General features: G+C 34.9%; 1 long non-coding RNA gene across 1 annotated transcript; it reads left to right on the top strand.

Annotated features, from left to right (window-relative positions):
- The first annotated feature begins 1,808 nt into the window (after window positions 1-1,808).
- Window positions 1,809-9,506, top strand: LOC309503820. Its single transcript, XR_014207881.1, has 2 exons — window positions 1,809-4,239; window positions 7,214-9,506. It is a non-coding gene; the product is annotated as an uncharacterized lncRNA (long non-coding RNA).
- Window positions 9,507-9,563: the final 57 nt, after the last annotated feature.

Raw genomic sequence — 9,563 nt, 5'->3', positions numbered from 1 at the left:
AAATGGTGCAGTAGATCCTCACTATTTGAATGTCCCATGAACTGTGATCCCAGATAACGGGACTGGACACAACCAGCCTCCCAAAATCGAACATGGACATCTAGTTGTTTATGTTGAGTATTACCACCTGACCACTAGTGGGGTGCAACCATGTCTTAAAAATTTTTTCCAGCCACTTCGGCTGAAATTTGCACTTTCCCATTGTTCCTAGGTTCAGACCTGTCCACCGCCGCACAAAATGCCCGTCACCTCCGCATCACGGCAATTTTGCTCTGGCCAGAAGCAATTACCAAACTGGTTCTGCGTGTTTATCACACTAACGTACATATTTTGCAAAAAAAAATAAAAAAAAATAATAATAATTATGAAGGTTATATTCAAATAAATTTATCAAAAATTGTAATGCCTGCATCAAATTTAAAGCATCAAATTGAATGCTTTTTAATGCCATTTAAGGCCTTAATTTTCACAAAATCCACTTAAGGACTTTTAATGCTTTTTAATGCCCCACAGAAATTGGAGATGCGGGGAACTTGAAGAAAAGTGCTGTCTGTCGTGTCATTCGCAGTTTACTTGGCGCTCAAGCAGTTTTTAGGGATTTTTCTGGCATTTCCAAGCCACTTAAGACCCAAGGTTGTAAAGCCAGCGCAGGTATAGCCTATTATAATGTTTAATGAAGATCATGCAATCATGATCATGCCGATTATGACAGAGAGGCACCTTATATGTGGGTTAGAGTGGATAGTGGCAGCATCATCTTCAACGATAGTTAAGATCCTCATCTTCTCCCCTTGTGAATGTCTTCTGGCTCCGTGTCCTGCAGAAGAAAATAAACCATCTTAAAATTAGGGTCAATTTTTATTTTATTTTAATGAATTACGTTAGACCACAGAATGTTCCTAAAGATGTGCTCATGTAACTTCACTTGAAAAGTAAAGGTGATCATGTTTTTAAGCTTGTTCAAATTAAATAAATGGAAAGCATTTCCCAAGCCCAAACAATGCCATATCAGGATTGACGTGATTGCCTTAATGCTTTTAATTTTAGTTGACCCAAAATCGCACATGTATAAAGGCTCACATTCTGTTCATCATCCAAACTGATCGTATTGCATCAGTGAAGATTGGTTTAAATCACTAGAGTCATATGGATTACCTTCATGCTGCCTTCATGTCCATTTTGGAGTTTAAAAGTGTTTGGGTAAAAAAAAAAAAAACCTTCAATCCTTCAAAATATTTTTGTGTTCACCAAAAAAAGGTAAATTATGCTCTTGAGACAAAATAAGGGGTGAGTAAATCATTTATTTTCTTCTTGTTTATATCTTCTATATTCATATAGGGGTGTGGATCTAGTGATCATTTCCCTATATTATGCTGAATAAGAATGAGGATTGAAAAACAGTCTGAAGAAGGAGTAGGGAGGTAGTAGTTTCCAGGAAATTGTTAGAGAGGTGGCGGATTAAACTATTCCCAAAAGCTCTGGGAAAAGGAAAAGAAAAGCAGTTCCATGGTGGACGGAGGAATGCAGAGAAGTAAAAGGTAGGAATAGGACTTTCAGGCAATTGAGACGAACCCATAATTATAAGCATTTATTACAGTATAAAAGGGCTCAAGCATTAGTAAGAAAGACTATACGCCAGGCTAAGAGGAATTATTGGCATCAGTTCTGCAGCTCATTAGGTAGAATGACACCGGTGAGAGAAGTATGGGGGATGATATGGAAGATGGGTGGCGTGAGGAGGGAATGGGACTACCCTGTACTGGTCAGTGAGGAGGAGAAGGCAGTGACTGACAAGGAGAAGGCAGAGATGATGGCAAAGGTTTTTGTAGCCATACACAGTTCTGATAACCTAGAGGGAAACTGGAAAAAAGGAAGGGAAAGGACATTAAAGGCTTATCCTGGAGTCTTGGAAAAAAGAGAGGAGGTGGATGATGCAGAGATGGAGAGAGCGATTACCAGAGCATCAATGACATCTCCAGGAGGAGATGAAATATGTTATGTCATGTTGTCTTTTATGGGTGAGATAGCATTAGGAAGACTGCTTAGACTATTCAATAGAATTTGGGAGGAAGGACAGCTTCCAAAAAGTTGGAAGGAAGCAGTTGTAATCCCAATTAGGAAACCTCTAAGGTTACAGGTCAAACTAGGAAACCACTAGTCTAGTAGTTAAACGAGATATAACTCATCTTGTGTATATCTCACAGCCGATCTTTGGTCTCATGAATCTTTAATTTATTTCCTGGCAAATCGTTTTGCCTGAGGGATAAAGAGAAGTTTCATAACTATATATATTTAGGCTTACTTAACTGTTGTAGCCAGGGCTGGATTGGCCATCGGGCATACCGGGCACTTTCCCGGTGGGCCGACGTGCTTTTTGGGCCGATGCATCTCATACTCAAACATAATTTTTTTTTTTTTTTTTTTTTTTTTGGCCCATAAAACTTGTACATCGGTGGCCCATTCGTTTTGTTTTGTTTAATTGGTGGTGCTAGGTATGTGCCGGTGTAGTGCACTGGTCAAAAAAAGTCAGCGTTAGTTTTTTTTTTCTGACAGACCAGCCCATGAAACACGTAGATCAGCGGCCCATTAGCTCTTTTCTTGCTTGACACTGGGCTGGCCCAATCACAACTTTAAATGAGTGAGCGAGAGTGCAGCAGTGTCAGTGTGTATCTGTCAAAATAGTCAGCGAGATGGAGAAGAAACGCAAGGAATGTGCAGAGAAATAGCGTGAAAAAATAGAAACAGGCCCTTAAAGCAGACATTGTAAACTGTCTCAAAATATATGTGCCCGAACCCCCCTAGAAGACCGGAGGTCCACCCACCACAGATTTAACACAAATACTGTGAGAAACACTGGTATTGGTATGCCAATGCAGCTTAAAGCTTGTTTTAGGATTCATCACTGTGGAGTGTAGTTCGACTGTATTAATAAATGTCAAGTACTTCGTACTTATTTCATCTGTTAACTCTCACTCGTTCCTATACTCACTCATTACATGACATTAGTGGTTTTAAGGAATAGGAGTTGGTATGCATAATAAGGGTGTGCAAAGATGGGTGGTGTTTATGATCATATAGTGGGCCAGTCTGGGCCAAAATGCCAGGGCCGATTTTTTGTCCCAGTCCAGCCCTGGTTGTAGCTGACTTTGACGGAATTGTTTGCTTTATTTCTTATATAGCTTCTTATACCATTTAATACTTAATAATCAATAAAACTGACATTTAAGAAAAAGAGACTTTGGGTTGTGTTTTAGGTCATGTTTTATTTTGTTTTATTAGGTCATGTATCATATTTTATTACAGTGAATATTATCAGAGTACATGTGCACATATTAATATGTTTAATATTTCTAACATGTAAACGAAGAGGCAGGGTTGTGTTTTATATTTCGTTTTGTTATAAATATAAAAGCAGTGAAGACAATCAATGTATGTGTTGCCTAAACCACATTTGCGTGGCTATTAATGTTTACGATTTTTTAAATGAAAACTAAAAGAGGCAGAGTGGTGTTTTATAACATATTTCGTTTTATTGTTGCCTACATGGTATTGAGAAACACCTAATTTCAGCGCTTGTCTTCTTGTTGTGACAAACAGCCACATGCCGAGAAGCAAGAACAAGATCTGCTGTCTGCTCTTCTTTGTTGTTTACCATGTCGCTTTCTTCTATGTGCGAGAATGACTATAAAGTAAGGGTACTGTTGGTAATGGAAACTCAAGCCGGATCAGGGTTTACCGTCCCGCTTCGTACTGTACTGTAGAGTACCGTACCGCTCGGTGGAACGACCCGTAAGTATAACATGTCTTGTTGGCAAAGGCTATTTACACTAACCCCACCCACAAATGTCTGATTGGACCACACCATATTAAAAAAGACGTGTGCAAAGTCCTTTTGCCAAACTCGCTCGGATCGGAAAGGCATTTATTTTCAATACAAATGAAGAACATATTTGAAAAGTGGAAATAAAGTGCCTACTTTTCCATTGTTTTTCTATGTAAACACTCACTAGAAGGAGGTGTATAACTGTTGTGCTCGCTTCTTTTGTAGCATCTCAAGCTTATCACATTTTTATCAGTTCTTGCTTTCCATGGGAATTGAACCCATGGCCTTGGCGTTGCAAGCGACAACACTCTAGGTTCGAATCTGTTTGCGGAGGAAAACAAAATACTCTGAGCAGTCTTTCAAAAACAAAGCTCATTCCAATAAAAAAAAAAAAAAAAAAAAAAAACGAACACACTGTAAAAAATAAAATCGTAAAAAAACAGTCATTGACTGTCAGCTACGGCTGCCAAACAAAAACCGTAAAAATAAAGTAAAATATCCTAATTTAAATTAAGTGCAAAAAACTTTTACAGAAACTTTCCTTAAATGTTTTACGGAAAAACAGTGTTTTTTACAGCTATTTCCTGAATTATTACGATCAAACACCTTCATTGTAAAAAAATCCCATAAAAAACAGTCAAATGACTGTCAGCAATGGCTGCCATACAAAAACGGTAAAATTAATGTAAAATATCCTAATTTAAATAAGTGGAAAATACTTTTACAGAAATCTTCATTAATCTTTTTTAACAGAAACACACAGTTAAAACACAGTTAATTCACATTTTTTCTGATTTTTTACTGAAAAACATGCAGTTAATTATATGCATGATTTGCTGTGACTATACGTCACTACATCAGCAACTACACAGTTACTGTCTGTTAAATAAAGCACACTGTAAAAAAATTATAACCCTCCCAAATCAAAAATTTCAAGTGACCGATAACATCTAAATTTTTCAATTGGCCCAATGTAAAAATTTAGATGTTATCGGTCACTTGAAATTTTTGATTTGGGAGAGTTAGAATTTTTTTACAGTGCAACATGCAGCATTTCATCAGTGTTTCTCTGCTCATCCTGGACTGAAGCTCAGGCTCTACTCTTCAACACAATGGTGACACACAAAACACACCATACAGAAACACTTAAAACCCCAACAGAACATTAAACACTACCAGATCTCTCAGGATCTCAGCATCTTCACTTATTACAATCCAGACTTTATTTCTTTCATACTAACATTCTTATTGAGCATTAACAGAGGTTTAGAAGTTGAAGTTTTATTGAAAAGAATAAAGTTTGATGTCACCATGATGGAGATTAGTGTTTGTTTTAGTTGGGCTCTTGACCTTTTAGTGTTTAACTTAAAATTTTCTCTGGCTGCTTTAACTGTGTGTCTTTGATGCATATTTGTTATGGTAGGAATCCAAGAGAAACTCAGATCAGATGATGTTGGTCTCTTTTTAGTGATAATAGTCATCATGTAGTGTCCTGCTTCATTGATACCACCTGAAGTGTAATATCTGATTAAGTAATTAAATATTTGTTGTTAATTTTTGCATGATAAAACTGCTATATAAGATCCTGCAGTGCTGTGATACTCAGATTTTATAATGTCATTATACAGAAAATGTTTTGACAGGATTATATAGACTCACTCAGACATCAATAATCAGCGTATGAATCTCAACAATGGTGACAACGAAAAAAAATCTGAACTACTATAAAGTCACAAAAAGGCTTTGTTGGTTGTCACCATTGTTGAGATTCATATGTTGATTCTTGATGTCTATACTACAAAAAAAAAAAAAAAAAAAAAATTAACCAGCTCAAAACTTTTTCCATATAATACATATCTTTTTAAATTTCAGATTATTACAATATTGTTGCCAAGGATCATGTGAGAAATTATCATTATAGATAATAATGTAAAATTTAATAAAAATCATTATAGACTTTGTATACAGCTAAATTCAATCTACATATTATGTAATCTAAACTAATATATTCAGAGATTTGGCTGTCATATCAGCGAATCAGATCATCACGAAGACTGTAACATCACTGATGAATGACCAAGATCATCTGATATTTCTCCTGCATTTATTGCTATAACAAAGGTGTATTAAATACACAGTTAAAGCAGCCAGAGAAAACTAATGTTAAAAACTCACGGGTAATGAGCCCAACTAAAGCAGACACTGATCTCAATCATGGTGATATCAAATTTATTTTAAAGCTGTCAGCTGCGGCTGTCAAACAAAAACCGTAAAAATAAAGTAAAATATCCTATTTTAGAAGTGCAAAAAACTTTTACAGAAATTTTCCTTAAATGTTTTACAGAAAAACACTTATTTTACAGCTATTTCCTGAATTATTACGATTTTAAAAAATTATATGCATGTGAGAAATTATGACATTATAGACTTTGTATAAAGCTAAATTCCATCTACATGTAATCTAAGCTAATATATTCATATTTTTGACTGTCATATCAGAGAATTAAGCCATCATATGATGCCATCATCAAAGAATGACTAAAATCATCTGAAATTTTCTCCAGCATTTATTGCTATAACAAATGTGCATGAAATACACAGTTAAAGCAGCCAAAGAAAAACGTAAGTTAAAAATTGAAGTCATGAGCCCAACTAAAGCAGACACTAATCTCAATCATGGTGACATCAAATTTATTTTAAAGTTTTTTACAATTTATTTAAATTAGCATATTTTACTTTAATTTTAGGGTTTTTGTTTGGCAGCCGCAGCTGCCAGTCATTTGACCCTTTTTTAAAGATTTTTTTACAATGAAGGTGTTTGATTATAATAATGCAGGAAATACCTGTGAAATAACAGTGCTTTTTCGGTTTATTTAAATTACCATATTTGGCTTTAATTTTAAGGTTTTTGTTTGGCAGCCGCAGCTGCCAGTCATTTGACCCTTTTTTTACGATTTTTTTTACAATGAAGGTTTTTGATCGTGATTATTCATGAAATACCTGTAAAATAACAGTGTTTTTCAGTTTATTTAATTTAGGATGTTTTACAGTTTTTTGGGGAGCTGACAGTCATTTGACCATTTTATCATTTAACTGTTTTCTTTCTGTTAAATTACAGATTATATTTGTAATTTTACATAAATTTTTATGTAATTTAAGAAAACAGAAAAAATACTGTATGAAAAATACAACAAATGTTCTGTATAAAAAATGTGAATTACTGTAATTTGTCATTAATGTCACAATACCTAAAATAACAGCTGAATTTTTATTTTACAGATATTTTTTGTAATTTTACAGTGTTTTGAGTACAATTTAAAATGAAAGAAAATGATCGTAAAAAAATCACAGTTATTTTCTGTAAAATTAGGATTTTTTTTTACAGTGCAGGCAATCAGACCTTTCCTACCCAAATCCACAGATGTTGGTGTGAACTCAAATCTTGAATCAATGTTCATCTCGCTGGGAAGGCTCGCCATCTTAGATCGTAACACTGAAATGAACGTAGTTCCAGCGTAGGACAAAAACCTGACCAAATCCAAAGAAAATCGACCATATAAATGTTTCTTTTTCAATCCTTTCTGACGATCTTAACTTTTACATAAAGTTATGCTGCTGCTAGTCTCACAGTCACGCAGAGAAAAGAAAATGGCTTCCTCTATACAGCAACTAATGTGATGGGGCGGGACTTCGACATAAACTTCACGTAATTGGACAATAAAATGTCAATCATCTCACTGACATGCATTTCTTTTTGGTTTTAAAATTCCTTACACTCTTTACTAATTTCTGGTTATTTTATTATTTTAAAGGGATACTCCACTTTAAAATGAAAATTCCGTCATCATATACTCACCCTCATGTTGTTTCAAACCTGTATGAATTTCTTTCTTCTGCTGAACAGAAAGGAAGATATTTAAAAGAATGTCAGTAACCAGACAGTTTTTGGTACCATTGACTTGCATAGTAGGAAAAATATATACTATGGAAGTCAATGAGACGAGATCAGCAACTGTCTGGTTACTGACATTCTTCAAATGGCGCTTTTCCACTGCATGGTACGGTACGGCTCGGTTCGGTACGGCACGCTTTGGTGCTTTTCCACTGCATGGTATGGTACGGCTCGGTTCGGTACGGCTCACTTATGGCGCATTTCCACTGCATGGTACGGTACGGTACGGCTCGCTTCGGCTCACTTTATATGGTACCACCTCTGTTGAGGTTCCAAGCGTACCGTACCGATACTAAAATGTGACGTGAAAACACTGCAGATCACTGATTGGTCAGACAGAATCATCTCTACCAGCGTCGTTGTATTTACGACACGAGACACTTAAACCCGCTAGATTTAAATAGCCAGTAGACAACAGCCAACGCTGTAGCACCTGTTTTAAAAGTATTTGCTTAAAAAACAAAAAACAAAAAAAAAAACATATATATATGTATGTATAAACTGTATAAAATGTATAAACTTCCAAAAAAAAGAAATGGCTGAATCGTGGTCAGTGGACGAGGTGCAGACGTTCCTCTCGTTGGTTGCCGAGGAGTGGATGGGGAAACACGGAATGAAAAATTCGCATTTAATATGATGATGTCATGGTAGTAGAGACGGCAACTATAACGATCAGTCCCACCCTCTTTGAAGCGGTACTAACTGCCGTGGAAAAGCAACCGAGCTAAAGTGAGCTGAACCGTGCCGTACTGAGTCGAGTCGTACCACGCAGAGGAAAAGCGAAGCAAGCCGAACCGTTCCGCGCCGAGTCGAACCGTACCGAGCCGTACCATGCAGTGGAAAAGCGCCATAAATATCTTCCTTTCTGTTCAGCAGAAAGAAATTCATACAGGTTTAAAACAACATGAGGGTGAGTAAATGATGACAGAATTTTCATTTTAAAGTGGAGTATCCCTTTAACAACTCTTTAATTAATTCCTTTTTGTAATTAATTTTTATTTTACAGAGTTACAACAGTCCCTGCATTCCAAATGGTATAAATGTTATATAGATTGAAAGTAATGTTTTTTATTGAGAATAAAAATTAAACTAGAAAAAAAAAAAAGTTTGTTGAGACAAACTTTAAGTTGGCTTGAGAAAGACGGACCAGAGAGTTTGAAGAAGTTAAAAATGTAGTTAGAAGTTTAAAGTAGTTAGAAGTTTTAAGTAGTTAGAAGTTTTAAGTAGTTTGAAGTTTAAAGTAGTTTAAAATTTGACTGATAAATTAGTTAGAAAGAAAGAATACTTAGAAATAAAGAAAGAAAGATTAGTTAGAAAGAAAGAAAAAAGAAAGATTAGTTAAAAAGAAAGAAAGAAGAAAGATTAGTTAGAAAGAAAGAAAAAAGAAAGATTAGTTAAAAAGAAAGAAAGAAGAAAGATTAGTTAGAAAGAAAGATTAGTTAGAAAGAAAGAAAGAAAAAAAGAAAAAAGAAAGATTAGTTAGAAATACAGAAAGAAAGAAAGAAAGATTAGTTAGAAAGAAAGAAATAAAGAAAGAAGAAAGATTAGTTAGAAAGAAAGATAAAAGAAAGATTAGTTAGAAAGAAAGATTAGTTAGAGTGAAAGAAAGAAAAAGAAAGATTAGTTAGAAAGAAAGAAAGAAAGAAAGAAAAAAGAAAGAAAGAAAAAAGAAAGATTAGTTCAAAGACAGATAGAAAAAACTAAGATTAGTTAGAAAGAAAGAAAGAAAGATTAGTTAGAAAGAAAGAAAAAAGAAGATTAGTTAAAAAGAAAGAAAGAAGAAAGATT

Source organism: Leuciscus leuciscus (assembly GCF_965113295.1).
Source record: "Leuciscus leuciscus genome assembly, chromosome: 1".
NCBI lineage: Eukaryota > Metazoa > Chordata > Actinopteri > Cypriniformes > Leuciscidae > Leuciscus > Leuciscus leuciscus.
This window is presented reverse-complemented; position numbering and strand designations above follow the sequence as displayed.